Genomic DNA, 15,626 nt, shown 5'->3' on the forward strand with positions numbered 1-15,626 from the left:
ATGACCCCTTGTAACGCTTTGCTCCACCCGGGGAAAAAGTTTCAGTTGGTCATTATCACATTGCTGTTTGTGGGTATTAGCTGCTGCATTTCTGACATTACAACAGTGATTACACTTCAAAAGTATTTCATTGTCTACAAAGTGCTTTGATATATCCAGTGGTCAGGAAAGGTGCTATATAAATGCAAGTCTTTTCTTTCTTTATCACAACACATTACTGTGTAAAAATGGTTCTTCATGTCACCTCTGGTTCTTTTGCCAATCACCAGATATCTGTGTCCTCTGCTTACTGACCCTTTTACCACTGGAAACAGTTTCTCCTTATTTAAAGTATTGAAAACCTCCATGATTTTGAACAAATGTGTCAAATCTTTTCTGAATTTTCTCTGCTGCAAGGAGAACAACCCCAGCTTCTCCAATCTCTCCACATAACTGAAATCCCTCACCCTGCTACCATTGTGGTAAATCTCTTTTTTATTCTTTCATGGGATGTCGGCACTGCTGACACAATGTGATTCCTGTCAACGGAGCGTCCCGCTGACATCATCGGAGAGCGCCAAGCTGCACATAGGCACAGCTACATCTTGCCAGGATTAAGTGGCACATGCACAGGATGATGTCATGGCTCAGCACCAACATCATCGCATATCCGCCCATGGTCCATCTTCGCACATGCACGCTAAAGCGTCATCGGGTATCCAGCCTCTCACTCAGCTGAAGGAAGCGGCTGAATGGGAGACTTTGAGGTTGGAGCTCCCCGCCTCGGCCTTGACGCTTCTTCTCCTCAACTGCTCGCTCTCCACCTCGCTGCTCCCCTGGATGATTGTTCCCCGCTCGCGTCACCCAGCTCTCCTGCCACTCGCTCCCAGCCCCCCAACCCCCACTCCAGTCATTAGCTCTAGGCCATGTCACTTCCCTCCTCTTGGCCACTCGTTCTTCACTCCTACGTCACACTTTATGAGAGGCATAGATAGTGTAGATAGCCAGAGTCTGTTTCCCATGGTAGGGGTGACTAAAACTAGAGGGCATAGATGTAAGCTAAGAGGGAGGAGGTTTAAAGGGGGTCAAAGGGGTAAATTTTTCACAGAAAGAATAGTGGGTATCTGGAATGAGCTGCCTGGTGGAGGCAGGAACAGTAGTCACATTTAAGAGGCATCTGCACAGGTACTTGAATGAGCAAGGCATGGAGGGATATGGAATTAATGCAGGCAGGTCGGATTAGTATAGATAGGCATTATGGTCAGCATGGACGCGGTGGGCCGAAGGGCCTGGTTCTATGCTGTGTGACTCCATGACTCTCTGTGACTCCTGTTAATTGTTTAATTATCCACCACCATTCAGGACTGGATGTGACAGGACTGCAGAGCTTTGATCTGATCTGTTAATTGTGAGATTGCTTAGCGCTGTCTATTGCATGCTGCTTCCGCTATATGACATGCAAGTAATTCTGTGTTGTCGCTTCACCAGGTTGACACCTCATTTTTAGGTCTGCTTGGTGCTGCTCCTGACATGCCCTCCTGCACACTTCATTGAACCACTATTGCTCCCTTGGCTTGATGGTAATGGTAGAGTGAGGGATATGCCAGGCCATGAGGTAACATATTGTGTTTAAATACAATTCTGCTGCTGCTGATGGCCCACAGTGCCTCATGGATGCCCAGATTTGAGCTGCCAGATCTGTTCATTTCTTCCCTCAGATATAAATGAAAAAAAAATTCTGAAGAAATGCATGAACTAAATAAAAAGGAGAGAGAAATAAATACTGACAAAATAGATGTCAGCATTTGGAAGGTAAAAAGATTTCAGTTTTATTATTGATGAGTGAGAGGAATATATCACACTTTGGGGCTTCTGTAAGTGGATTTACTGTATCAGAGTAGAAGTACTGTATCAGGCCTTGTTAGCTCAGTTGGTAGAGCATGAGACTTTTAATCTCAGGGTCTTGGATTTGAGACCCTTGTTGTGTGGTTGTTCTTCCCTTTTTCAGTCTTCATCGGCAGAGAGTTCAAGGAGTGTTTGAAATTAAATTCAACAACATCAACAGATTTCAACCCTCCCCCCTTGCCCACATCCCAGTGTAGTTGACAGGACCCTCAACCTCTGCCTTCCCCCTTCCCCTCCCTCCCAGAACTGCGACAGGGTTCCCCTTGTCCTCACTTTCCACCCCACCTGCCTCCACATCCAAAGGATCATATTCCACCATTTCCAACACCTCCAGCGTGATGCCACCACCTACCTCATCTTCCCCTCCCCTGTCAGCATTCCGAAGGGATCGTTCCCTCCACGACACCTTGGTCCACTCCTCCATTATCCCTGACACCGCGTCCCCTTCCCAAGGCACCTTCTCATGCAATCGCAGGAGATATAATACCTGCCCTTTTCCCTCCTCTCTGCTCATTATTTAAAGCCCAAACACTCCTTTCAGGTGAAGCAGCGATTTACTTGTACTTCTTTCAATTTAGTGTACTGTATTCGCTGCTCACATTGCAGTCTCCTCCAAATTGGGGAGACCAAACGCAGATTATGTCGAACACCTCTGCTCAGTCCGAAAGCATGACCCCGAGCTTCTGTTTCCTTGCCGTTTCAACACTCCCCCCTGCTCGCATGTCAACATTTCTGTCTTGGGCCTGTTCCAGTGTTCCAGTGAACATCTCCATGGAAAGAGCAATCTTACACGCCAGCTCAAATGTTGGATTTTGTATGTTAAGTATCTTTTCTCATCCAAAGATTACACTATCAATCATTCACCACTCTGTCTTCTCCTGAATTTCGAGTTCAAATTTGTTTGTGAAGTTGAGTGACACGTTAAGACAGCACAGTCTTTGTCTTTGTGAAGGAAGTGATTTCAGAATGGCTGTTTGAAACTGTCCCTCCTTGCACAGAGATTCAGTGCAAATGCTCGAATCACCCACAATTTCTTTGTGAGAAATTTGTTCACAATTGCATTCGACATGGAAACCGCCTCAACATTAATCTCACTGAAGGAAAGTGTGACTGTGTTGTTTGTTTCAGGGTGTTGGTGCCGTTATGTGTCGCTCTTAACCAAGACTGGGACACAACGCAAGGTTGATCCAAGGTTGGCAGATATTATCATTCAGGAGCAAGAAAAATCAAAAGGAACCTAACAAGAAAACCCAGTCTCCAGATGTGAGAATCTGTAGATCCGCTTTGGGAAAGTGAATCAGAGCAGAATGAAGGGTGAACTGTCCGACTGCCCAGAAGAGATGAAGACACAGCTCAGTCAGCACGTTCCCCTGGTTTATGATGCTGGAACATTCCTCACACAGGAATTATTCAACCCGATGACAAACGTGCTTCCAGCCGATAATTTATTCAGATAATTTTTTTTTGAGCTACAACACAAACAGCTACTCGACAATGTGGAAAATTGCCCAGGTGTGCCCTGTCCATAAAAAAAAAGCAGGACAAATCCAATCTGACCAATTACCGCCCCATCAGTCTACTATCAATCATCAGCAAAGTGATGGAAGATGTCATCAACAGTGATATCAATCACCACGCATTTAGCAATAATCTGCTCATCGATGCTCAGTTTAGATTCCGCCAGGGCCTCTCGGATCCAGGCAAACATTTGGAAGCTGGAGTATAATGTGGGAAAATGTGAGGTTATTCACTTTGGTAGTAAGAACAGATGAATTAAATATTATTTAAATTGCGAGAGACTACAGAATGCTGAGGTATAGAAGGATCTGGTGTCTTCGTACATGAATCACAAAAAGTTAGCATGCAGGTAGAGCAAATAATTAGGAAGGCAAATGGAATGTTACCCTTTATTACAAGGGGAATGGAGTATAAAAGGAGAGAAGTCTTGCGACAAATGTACAGGGTGTTGGTGAAACCACACCTGGAGTACTGCGTACAGTTTTGGTCTCCTTATTTAAGGAGGGATATACTTGCATTGGAGGCAATTCTGAGAAAGAGGTGGGCAACTGTCTCTTCCCCACCACAGCCACCTCGAGGGCATTGTGCGGAGGGGGCGAGACTTCGGACGTGCAGGAAGGATCTGATGGGGTGGGCTCTTCTCACCACCAGCCAAGTTTCATCTTGGTCCTTGTGTGAAAGTTCTGGTGATGAGGCATTCCGCCAAATGACTTTGGCAGTTTGCTCGGGGAACCATCCGACTGGATCCACCATCTCCTTTTCCTGTAGGGCCTTGAGGACATTCCGTGCAGACCACTACCTGAAGGATTGGTGGTCAAAGATGTTTTTCCACAGAAACTTTCCCACGAAGGATAGGTGGTACGGCATGGTCCAACTGGATGGAGCATTCCGCGGCAATGTCACCAGGCCCATCCTTCACAACGCTGGGGACAGATAGAACCTCAGCACGTAGTGACACTTGGAGATTGTGTACTGGGGATCTGAGCACAGCTTGATGCAGCCGCACACGAAGGTAGTCATCAGGATGAGGGCGACGTTGGGTACATTTTTCCCGCCCTTATCCAGGGGTTTGAACATCGTGTCCCTCCAGACCTGGTCCATTTTGGAACCTCATATGAAGCGAAAAATGGCTCGGGTGATCGCCACAGCGCAGGAGTGGCGTATGGGCCAGACCTGCACCACGTAAAGCAATGTGAGCGCCTCACACCTGATAAACAGGTTCTTCCCCACAATGGAGAGAGATCGTTGCTCCCACATGCGCAGCTTATGGTGTATCCTGGCTACTCGCTCCTTCCAGGTTTTGGTGCACGTCCCAGCCCTTCCAAACCATATCCACAGCAACTTCAGGTAGTCTGACCTGACGGTGAAGGGGACAAAGGATCGGTCAGCCCAGTTCCCAAAGAACATGGACTCGCACTTGCCGTGGTTAACTTTGGCTACCGAGGCGAGTTCGAACTGGTCGCAGATGCTGATCAGTCTGCGAACGGACAGCGGATCCGAGCAAAAGACGGCGACGTCATCCAGGTACAGGGAAGTTTTAACCTGAGGGACTCCACTGCCTCGGATTGTAACCCCCCCTTATGCTTGCATCCTTCCTAATCGACTCAGCAAAGGGTTCAATACTGCAAACAAACAAGACAGAGGAGAGAGGACTGCCCTGTCTGTCTTTGCAAAGCAGGTGTAGAAAAAGATGCAGTGGTTTTTATTGCGGTTCATCCCAAGCAGCTGTGTAAAACAGGAGTCTGTGCTCTGCAGGCTGCTCTCAGGGATGCACACCGAGATAAACATCAACTGCAGCTGGAGGACTATCAATTCGGTGAAAGACGCCCTTTGGTCTGCCCGAAACTTGCTGGTCTTCCAGCGCAAAGAGTTGTCCATGACCGAATGTTGCTGACTGGCACATTCCAAGGTCCAAGACTACATGCTGAGGGACGCACTACAGCTTGGGGCAGCCACTGCAAAGGCTCACTGGGGAAGACCACTGTGTAAGGTACCCCCACAAGGTGAAGTGAGGGACTGGATCCATGGAAATCCCCTCGGGCTGTATCCAGAAAATATTTCTCCGCCTCCAGGCTCACTTCTTTGACCAGGAGTCCTCCTCCCGACCAGCAGACCCATTCTCCCACCTCCAGCATTCTCCCTCTACTTGGACCCCCCCCCCTCCCCCCGCTGGCCACTTACCCGCTCTTGATCTCTTCATTGAAAACTGTCGGCTAGACATTTGTCATCTCAATTTCTTTGCCCCCCTCACTCACTCTAACCTGTCCCCCTCTGATCTTGAGGCACTCCGTTCTCTCAGGTCTAACCCCGACATGGTCATCAAAGCTGCAGGCAAGGGTGGTGCTGTTGTTGTATGGCGTACCGACCTCTTCCTTGCAGAGGCTCAGTGCCAACTCACAGACACATCTTCCTACCTCCCTCTGGACCATGACCCCATCACCGAACATCAAGCCACCGTCCAAAGGACTGTCACTGACCTCATCTCCTCTGGAGATCTTCCCTCTACAGCTTCCAACCTCATAGTCCCGCAACCCCGGACAGCCCGCTTCTACCTCCTTCCCACAATCCACAAACGGGTACGTCCCGGCAGACCCATTGTGTCAGCCTGCTCCTGCCCCACTGAACTTATTTCTTCCTATCTTGACTCTATCTTTTCTCCGCTGGTCCAGTCTCTTCCCAACTACATCCGTGACTCTTCTGACGCCTTACGTTATTTTGACAATTTCCAGTTTCCTGGTCCCAACCGCCTCCTCTTCACTATGGACGTCCAATCGCGCTGCACCTCCATCCCCCGCCAGGATGGCTTGAGGGCTCTCCGCTTCTTCCTGGAACAGAGGCCCAACCAGTCCCCATCCACCACCACCCTCCTCTGCCTGGCTGAACTTATTCTCACATTGAACAACTTCTCCTTCAACTCCACGCACTTCCTTCAAGTAAAAGGTGTCGCTATGGGTACCCGCATGGGTCCTAGTTATGCCTGTCTCTTTGTGGGATATGTCGAGCATTCTTTGTTCCAGCCCTACTCAGGCCCCCTCCCCCAACTCTTTTTCCGGTACATTGATGACTGTATCGGTGCCATTTCCTGCTCCCGCCCCGAACTGGAAAACTTTATCAACTTTACTTCCAATTTCCACTCTTCTCTCACCCATACGTGGTCCAGCTCTGACACTTCCCTTCCCTTCCTCGACTTCTCTGTCTCCATCTCTGGGGATAGGTTGTCTCCCAATATCCATTATAAGCCCACCGGCTCCCACAGCTACCTCGACTACACTTCTTCACACCCTACCTCCTGTAAGGACTCCATTCCATTCTCCCAGTTTCTCCGTCTTCGACGCATCTGCTCTGATGATGCTACCTTCCATGACGGTGCTTCTGGTATGACCTCCTTTTTCCTCAACCGAGGAATCCCCCCCACTGTTGCTGACAGGGCCCTCAACCGTGTCCGACCCATTTCCCGTACTTCTGCCCTCAACCCTTCCCCTCCCTCCCAGAACCGTGACAGGGTTCCCCTTGTCCTCACTTTCCACCCCATCAGCCTCCATATCCAAAGGATCATCCTCTGCCATTTTCGCCACCTCCAGCGTGATGCCACTACCAGTCGCATCTTCCCCTCCCTTCCCCTGTCAGCATTCCGAAGGGATCATTCCCTCCGCGACAACCTGGTCCACTCCTCCATTACCCCCACCACCTCGTCCCCATCCCATGGCACCTTCCCCTGCAATCGCAGGAGGTGTAATACCTGCCCATTTACCTCCTCTCTCCTCACTATCCCAGGCCCCAAATACTCCTTTCAGGTGAAGCAGCGATTTACTTGTACTTCTTTCGATGTAGTATACTGTATTCGCTGCTCACAATGTGGTCTCCTCTATATTGGGGAGACCAAGCGCAGACTGGGTGACCGTTTTGCGGAACACCTCCGCTCGGTCTGCAAGCAGGACCCTGAGCTTCCGGTTTCTTGCCATTTCAACACTCCCCCCTGCTCTCATGCTCACATCTCTGTCCTGGGATTGCTGCAGTGTTCCAGTGAACATCAACGCAAGCTCGAGGAACAGCATCTCATCTATCGATTAGGCACACTACAACCTGCCGGACTGAACATTGAGTTCAATAATTTCAGAACATGACAGCCCCCCATTTTACTTTCATTTTTCGTTGTTTTTTCTTTTTTCTTCTTTTTTGATTTTTTACATTTTTTACAACCTTTTATATTGCTGACCTTTTGGTCAGCGATGTGGCCTTGTCCAACCTGCACCTTCTCCTTTGTTATCTCTTTCCCCACCCCCACCTCACTTGCTTATAACCTGTGACATTTTTAATATTTGTCAGTTTTGAAGTAGGGTCAGTGACCCGAAACGTTAACTCTGCTTCTCTTTCCACAGATGCTGCCAGACTTGCTGAGTGGTTCCAGTATTTCTTGTTTTTATTCCAGAAAATATTTGTTTGCTGCAAAAAGTACATGGCAGGTAAAATGAAATGGAAGGGTTGTGAGGCAATTCACTCCTGTACTGAAGGAAACTGATCTCCTTTGCAATCTTTGTATTGTTGACTTGGTGCTGTTTTTGAACTGTTTTGTAATGTATCTTTTTATAGTTTATTTAACGAATAAAGTATATGTTGGAAATTTTAAAAAAAGTTCAGAGAAGTTTCACTGGATTTATTCCTGTGATGAAGGGGTTGTCTTGTGAGGAGGATTGAGCAGGTTGGACCTATACTGATTGGAGTTTAGAAACATGAGAGGTGATCGTATTGAGACATATAAGATTCTGAAGGGTCTTGACAGGGTAGATGCTGAGAGGATGTTTCCCCTCGTGGTGGAATCTAGAACTAGGGGACACAGTTTCAGAATTAGGGATTTTCCATTTAAGAAGGAAATGAGGAGGAATTTCTTCTCTCAGACAGTCGTTCATCTTTGGATTTTTATCTACAAGGAAGTCAAGGGTTATGGGGGGCAGGCAAGAAAGTTTGGTTGATGCCATGATCAGATCAGCCATGATCCTATTGAATGCCGGAGAAGGCTCGAGGGGTCAAATGGCCTCCTGCTGCTACTATTTCTGTTCTTGTGATCTCATTGCAGCTTGTTCCAAATAGAGACAAAAGAGTGGAATTCCAGAGGAGAGGTGAGAGTAATTACCCTTGAGTGAGTGTGGCATCAAGGATCCCTAGCACAATTGAAATCAATGGGAATCAGGGGAAAATTGTCCACTTGTTGGAGTCATACCTAGCACAAAGCAAGATGATTATGGTTGGTGGAGGCCGATCATCTCAATCCAGGACATTGCCTCAGGAGTTTCTCAGGGTAGTGTCCTAGGCTCAACCATCCTCAGCTGTTTTATTAATGAGTTTCCCCTCAACTTAAGTCAGAAGTGGGAATGTTAGGTGATGATTCACAACTCCTCAGATACTGAAGCAGTCCATGTCCGCAAGCAGCGCGACCTGAACAACATTCAGGCTTGAGCTGATAAGTGATAAGCGACTTGGTTGCCACAAAAGTGCCACGCAGTGAACATCTCCAATGAGAGAGAATCAAACCATCTACCTATTAATGCTCAGCAGCATTATCATCACTGAATCCCTCACCAACAACATCTTGGGGGTTACCATTGACCAGAAACTAAACTGGACCAGTCACATCTATGCTGCAGCTTTTAGCGTAGGTCAGAAATTGGGAATTCTGCAGCAAGTATCTCACCTCCTGACATGCCAAATCCTGTCCATTATCTACAAGGCACAAGTCAGGAGTGTGATGGAATACTCTCCACTTTTCTGGATAGCTGCAGCTCCAACAACACATAAAGAGCTCAATACCACCCAGGACAAAGCAGTCCTCTTCATCGGTACCTCACCCACCACTTTAAACATTCACTCCCTCCACCACCAGAGCACAGTGGCAGCAGTGTGTACCACCTACAAGATGCACTGCAGTAACTCGCTAAGTAACGTTCGACAGCACCATCCAAACCCGTGATCACTACCACCTCGAAGGACAAGGGCAGCAGATGCATGGGAACACCACCACCTGCAGGTTCACCTCCAAGTCACTCACCATCATGACTTGGAACTATATCACCATTTCTTCACTGTTGCTGGGTCAAAATCCTGGAACTCCCTCCACAATAGCACTGTGGGTGTTCCTACACCACATTGACTGCAGCAGTTCAAGAAGGCAGCTCCCCACCACATTCTCAAGGGCAATTAGGGATGGGCAATAAATGCCAGCCTTGCCAGCGATACTCACACCCAAGAATGAATAAAAAACAAATAATTCTCCACAGATTCCCCACAATCCAGGCTTGGACATTTACTTCAGGAGCACAGAGCTTTATATAACTACAACATGAGTTCCAATCTTCAGATTCCATTAGCCTTTCACATTATTTTCTACCAGTCCACTAGCTTTTAGTGATTCAGCACTCGGGTCTCTGCTTCTCCAGTTTCTAACATCTCACCCCTTATAAAAAACACTCTGATCTATCTTTCGTAGGTCCTAGATGACCCCACATTTTAAACTCCATCTGCCAAAGCATTGCTCACTCACTTAAGCTATCAAGAAGATTTGAAAATAAATTTCTTGCCAAAGGATAATGTTCTGCTTCTGCTCCCTCGCCTTTTGCTTTTCCCATTAGTATTTCATTTGCAGTAAATCCAGAGAAAGCGAAGATGGAAGGAAGGAGGGAGGGAAAAATCTTGCTCCTTTTCGTGATCCCTATTTGATCTTCATTCCAGTCCAATTTTGGTGAAGAATTCCGATTGTCTGTCTCAATTTTAATAAAGTATAAACAATTCTGGAATCACCAGCGAGATATTGACCAGAACATGTTTCCAGGCCAACTTTACACAAAAGCTCCCCCACAACAATGTGCCAGACACTTCATAAACTAACGACAAAATTGGGATCCGAACCCACACATGCAAAGCAAAATGCATGAGCACGCCACCGTTTTAACCTCTCGACCACCTTGTCAGCTGTTTGGACAGTACAGATCCTGGCTGTGCAGCCAGATGTGCAATGATGGAAATGCAGCTTCTGTAAGTAAATGCAATTTCCATCACATCAGGTCATGGCCTGTTGGGAATGGAGCGGTGTGAAACATTTCCAGACCATGTCCAACACGTTTCGACTCAGTGTGAAAATCCACCACGGAAATACAATCATATCATCACATCATGATTAACATCACTCAGACACCTGAAACATGAGGTCACTGACGAAGTCATGATGACCGAATTTCTCATGAAATGTCAACTGAACTAACTGACTGGAAGAATTGCTTTAATTCCACATGATCAGAGAGGCACAGCCTCATATAAATGAAACGTTACAATTCTAAACTGGGTGCAGGAGCAGAGAGACAATGTACACCAATGTTAGAAGGATTGAAAAGGTAGCTAAGAGCAAACAGAGACACTTGGCTTTATTAATAGAGGCATAGAGTAAAAACATATAAGTTATGCTAAACCTTTATAGAATACTGGGAATGAATGGCCTCTTCCTGTACCTCCACAGAAAGCTTCCATTCCAGGTTTACACACACTCATCAGGATCACTCTCCACAGATCCTGCCACTCCAGGCTCGGACACCCACTTCAGGATCACTCTCCACAGATCCCGCCACTCCAGGCTCGGACACCCACTTCAGGATCACTCTCCATACATCCCAGCACTATGGGCTCGGAGACCCTCTTCAGAGATCCTAAATCTCCAGACACGGACATCCTTTGAGGACCACTCTCCACAGATTCTTCCCTCGAGGCTCAGACACCCTCTTCAGAATCACTCTCCATACATCCCGCCACTCCACACACGGATATCTCCCTCAGGATCCGATCAAGGAATGTTGCTTGTCACTTATCAGCTCAAGCCTGAATGTTGTTCTGGTCTTGCTGCTTGCAGGCACAGACTGCTTCAATATCTGAGGAGTTATGAATCATCAGCGAACATTCCCACTTCTGACTTATGTTGAAGAGAAAGCCATCAATGAAACAGCTGAGGATGGTTGGGCCTCGGACACTGCCCTGAGAAACTAGGTATCCAGTCATGAATGGTGGTGGACAATTAAATAACGAACCAGATGAGGATGGCCCAAAAACATTCCTATCCTCAATGTTGGTGGAGCCGAGCACGTCAGTGCAAAAGGTGAAGTTGGGGCATTTGAAACCATCTTCAGTCAGAAATTGCTCAGTGGATGATTCATCTCGGCCTCTTGAGTTCCCCAGCATCACAGCTTCCAGTTTTCAGCCAGTTTGCTTCACTCCACATAATGGCAAGAAACAGCTGAAGGCACTCGATACAGCAAAGACTATGGGCCCTAACAACATTCCGGCTCTAGTACTGAAGAATTGTACTCCAGAACTAGCTGCACCCTCAGCCAAGCTGTTCCAGTAGAGCTACAACACAGGCATCTACTTGACAAAGTGGAAAATTGTCCAAGTGTGCCCTCTCCATAAAGAAAATGCAGGACAAATCCAATCTGACCAATTGCCACCCCATCAGTCGACTATCAATCATCAGCAAAGTGATGGAAGATGACACCAAAAGTGCTATTAAGCACCACACATGTAGCAATAATCTGATCATTGATGCTCAGTTTAGGTTCTGCCATGGTCTCTCAGCTCCAGGAAATAATTTGGCAGACAGAGGAGAATGTGGGAAAATGTGAGGTTATCCACTTTGGTAGGAAGAATAGAAAAGGAAAATATTATTTAAATTGTGAGAGATTACAGAATGCTGCGGTGTAGAAGGATCTGGGTGTCCTCGTACATGAATCACAAAAAGTTACCATGCAGGTACAGCAAATAATTAGGAAGGCAAATGGAATGTTACCCTTTATTGCAAGGGGGATGGAGCATAAAAGTAGAGAAGTCTTGCTACAAATGTACATGGTGCTGGTGAAACCACACCTGGAGTACTGTGTACAGTTTTTGTCTCTTTATTTAAGGAGGGATATACTTGCATTGGAGGCAGTTGAGAGAAGGTTCATTGGATTGATTCCTGTGATGAAGGTGTTGTCTTATGAGGAAAGCTGAGCAGGATGGACTGATACTCATTGTAGTTGAGAAAAATGAAAGGTGAACGTATTGAGACATATAAGATTCTGAGGGGGCTTGACAGGGTAGATGCTGAGAGGATGTTTCCTCTCGTGGTGGAATCTAGAACTAGGGGACACAGTTTCAGATTTAGGGGTTTTTCATTTAAGAAGGAATTTCTTCTCTCACAGGGTCATTAATCTTTGGAATTCTTTACCGCAGAGAGCAGTGGAGGCTGGGTCATTGAATGTCTTCAAGATTTTTACCGACAAGAGAGCCAAGGGTTATGTGGGCAGGCAAGAAAGTGGGGTTGAGGTCATGATCAGGTCAGCCATGATCCTATTGAATGGCGGAGCAAGCTCGAGGGGCCAAATCGCCTACTCCTGCTATTAGTTCTTCTGATCTTATGTTCGTATGATCTCATTGCAGCTTGGTCCAAGCAGAGACGAAAGAGTGGAATTCCAGAGGAGAGGTGAGAGTGATTACCCTTGAGTGAGTGTGGCATCAAGGATCCCCAACAAAATTGAAGTCAATGGGAATCAGGGGGAAAACTCTCCACTTGTTGAAGTCATACCTCGCCCAAAACAAGATGTTGTGGTTCGTGGAGGCCAATCATCTCAGCCCAAGACATTGCCTCAAGAGTTTCTCAGGGTAGTGTCCTAGACCCAAACATCCCAGCTGTTTCATTGACGACTTTCTCTTCAACATAAGTCAGAAGTGGGAATGTTAGATGATGACTCACAACTCTTCAGATACTGAAGCAGTCTGTGCCTGCAAGCAGCAAGACCTGAACAACATTCAGGCTTGAGCTGATAAGTGACAAGCAACCTTCTGGCCACACAAGTGCCAAGCAGTGAACATCTCCAATGAGAGAGAAAAAAAATCTACCTTTTGATATTCAGAAGCATTATCATCGTTAAATCCCCCACCATCAACATCTTGACCAGAAACGTAACTAGACCAGTCACATCTATGCTGTGGCTATAAGCGCAGGTCAGAGATTACGAATTCTGCAGCAAGTATCTCACCTCCTGACACCCCAAATCCTGTCCACCATCTACAAGGCACAAGTCAGGAGTGTGATGGAATACATCCCACTCAACAACACTCAAGAAGCTCAACACCATCCAGGACAAAGCAGCGCACTTGATCGGCACCTAACCCACCACCTTAAACATTCAATCCCTCCACAACCTGTAAACAGTGGCTGCAGTGTGTACCATCTCCATATGCACTGCAGCAAGTATCCTTCAACAGCACCTTCCAAACTCGTGACCACTACCACCTCGAAGGACAAGGGCAGCACATGCATGGGAACTCACTACCTGCAGGTTCCCCTCTAAGTCACTCACCATCCTGACTTGGAACAATATAGCCATTTCTTCACTGTTGTTGGGTCACAATCCTGGAACTCCCTCCCCAATAGCACTGTGGGTGTTCCTGCACCATATGGACTGCACCAGTTCAAGAAGGCAGCTCTCCACCACCTTCTCAACGGCAATAGGAATGGGTAATAAATGCTCGCCTTATCAGCGATACTCACACCCAAGAATGAATAAAAACCAAATCACTCTCCACAGATTCCCCACAATCTGGGCTTGGACATTTGCTTCAGGAGCACAGAGCTTTATATCACTGCAACATGAGTTCCAATCTTCAGATTCTGTTCACTTTTCACATTATTTTCTACCAGTCCACGAGCTTTTATTAATTCAGTATTCGGGTCTCTGCTCCTCCGCCGTTTCTAACATCTCACCTCTTACAAAAAAACACTCTGATCTATCGTAGGTACTAAATGACCCCTCATTTTAAACTCCATCTGCCAAAGCATTGCTCACTCACTTAATCTATCAAGAAGATTTGAAAATAAATTTCTTGCCAAAGGATAATTTTCTGCATCTGCTCCCTCGCCATTTGCTTTTCCCATTTGTCTTTCACTTGGTGCAAATCCAGAGAAAGTAAAGATGGAAGGAAGGAGGGGAGGAAAAATCCTGCTCCGTTTCGTGATCCCTATTTGATCTTATTTCCAGTGCAGTTTGGGTGAAGAATTCCAATTGTCTGTCTCAATTTTAATAAAGTATAACCAATTCTGGAATCACTGTCTGGACATTGACAAGAACAGGTTTCGAGGCTGACTTTACACATAAACAATACACTGAACAGTTCATAAACTAGCGACAAGAATGGGATTCGAACCCACGTGTGCAGAGCACAATGGATTAGCAATCCAGCGCCTTAACCTCTCGGCCACCTTGTCAGTTGCATAAACATAGCTGTCACCTTCAGCACAGCTTCTGGCTGTGCAGCCAGCTGTGCAATGATGGAAATATATCTTCTGTCAGTAAATGAAGTTGGGAATGGAGCGGTGTGAAACATTTCCAGACCATGTCCAACAAGTTTCTACTCAGTGTGAAAACCCACCACGGAAAGACTGGAACATACAATCATTTCATCACATCATGATTAACATCACTCAGACACCTGAACCATTAGGTCACTGACGAAGTCATGATGACCGAATTTCTCATGAAATGAAAACTGAACTAACTGACTGGAAGAATTGCTTTAACTCCACATGATCAGCGAGGCACAGCCTCAGGCCGACTTGTCGGGTGGTGTAAACAGATATCACTGCTTCTGATCTTCACCAGAACAGAGAGTGAGATGTAACATTGATCATCAAACAGACTGTGAGAGAATACAACAGAATAAAACACATGGAGAGACACTGTGGAATAACAAATAGATTTGATTGGAATGTTGAAATTTTGATTGGAATGGATAAAACACCAGAAACAGCAGATTAAATTGGGATTCTCATCATTATATTGATCTGGGACAGAAAAGAGAAACTGATGGAAAGAAGAGAAGAAGGAAGAAAAGAAAGGATGGAACTGTTCAATTTTTTCAGTTTTTTCAATCGCCCATCAAATCTGATTAAAAAAATTGCAAATAACAGAGAATTTCACCAAAAATGGAGATTAAATTTTGCTGAAACCTTGGATCGAAGGATGCCCCAACAGATCACCTGTTTAACTGTCTCCTCACTGGGGGATTTCAATCAGTGAGCAATATTATTCTCTACTTTTTTTGTTAATTGGTCCCAGAAATGTCACTTGGAATTAATATCTGTGTTCCTATTCCTGAATAATAAAATTGTGAGGTTCTCGATATTTTCTGGACACAGTTCCTGCTGAAAG

At 46.2% G+C, this 15,626-nt stretch overlaps 1 non-coding gene across 1 annotated transcript; it reads right to left on the minus strand.

The window, feature by feature from the left end:
* Positions 1-14,601: 14,601 nt before the first annotated feature.
* Positions 14,602-14,683, minus strand: trnas-gcu (transfer RNA serine (anticodon GCU)). Its single transcript has one exon. It is a non-coding gene; the product is annotated as a tRNA-Ser (tRNA).
* Positions 14,684-15,626: the final 943 nt, after the last annotated feature.

Source organism: Heterodontus francisci, unplaced genomic scaffold, assembly GCF_036365525.1.
Source record: "Heterodontus francisci isolate sHetFra1 unplaced genomic scaffold, sHetFra1.hap1 HAP1_SCAFFOLD_58, whole genome shotgun sequence".
Classification (NCBI taxonomy): domain Eukaryota; kingdom Metazoa; phylum Chordata; class Chondrichthyes; order Heterodontiformes; family Heterodontidae; genus Heterodontus; species Heterodontus francisci.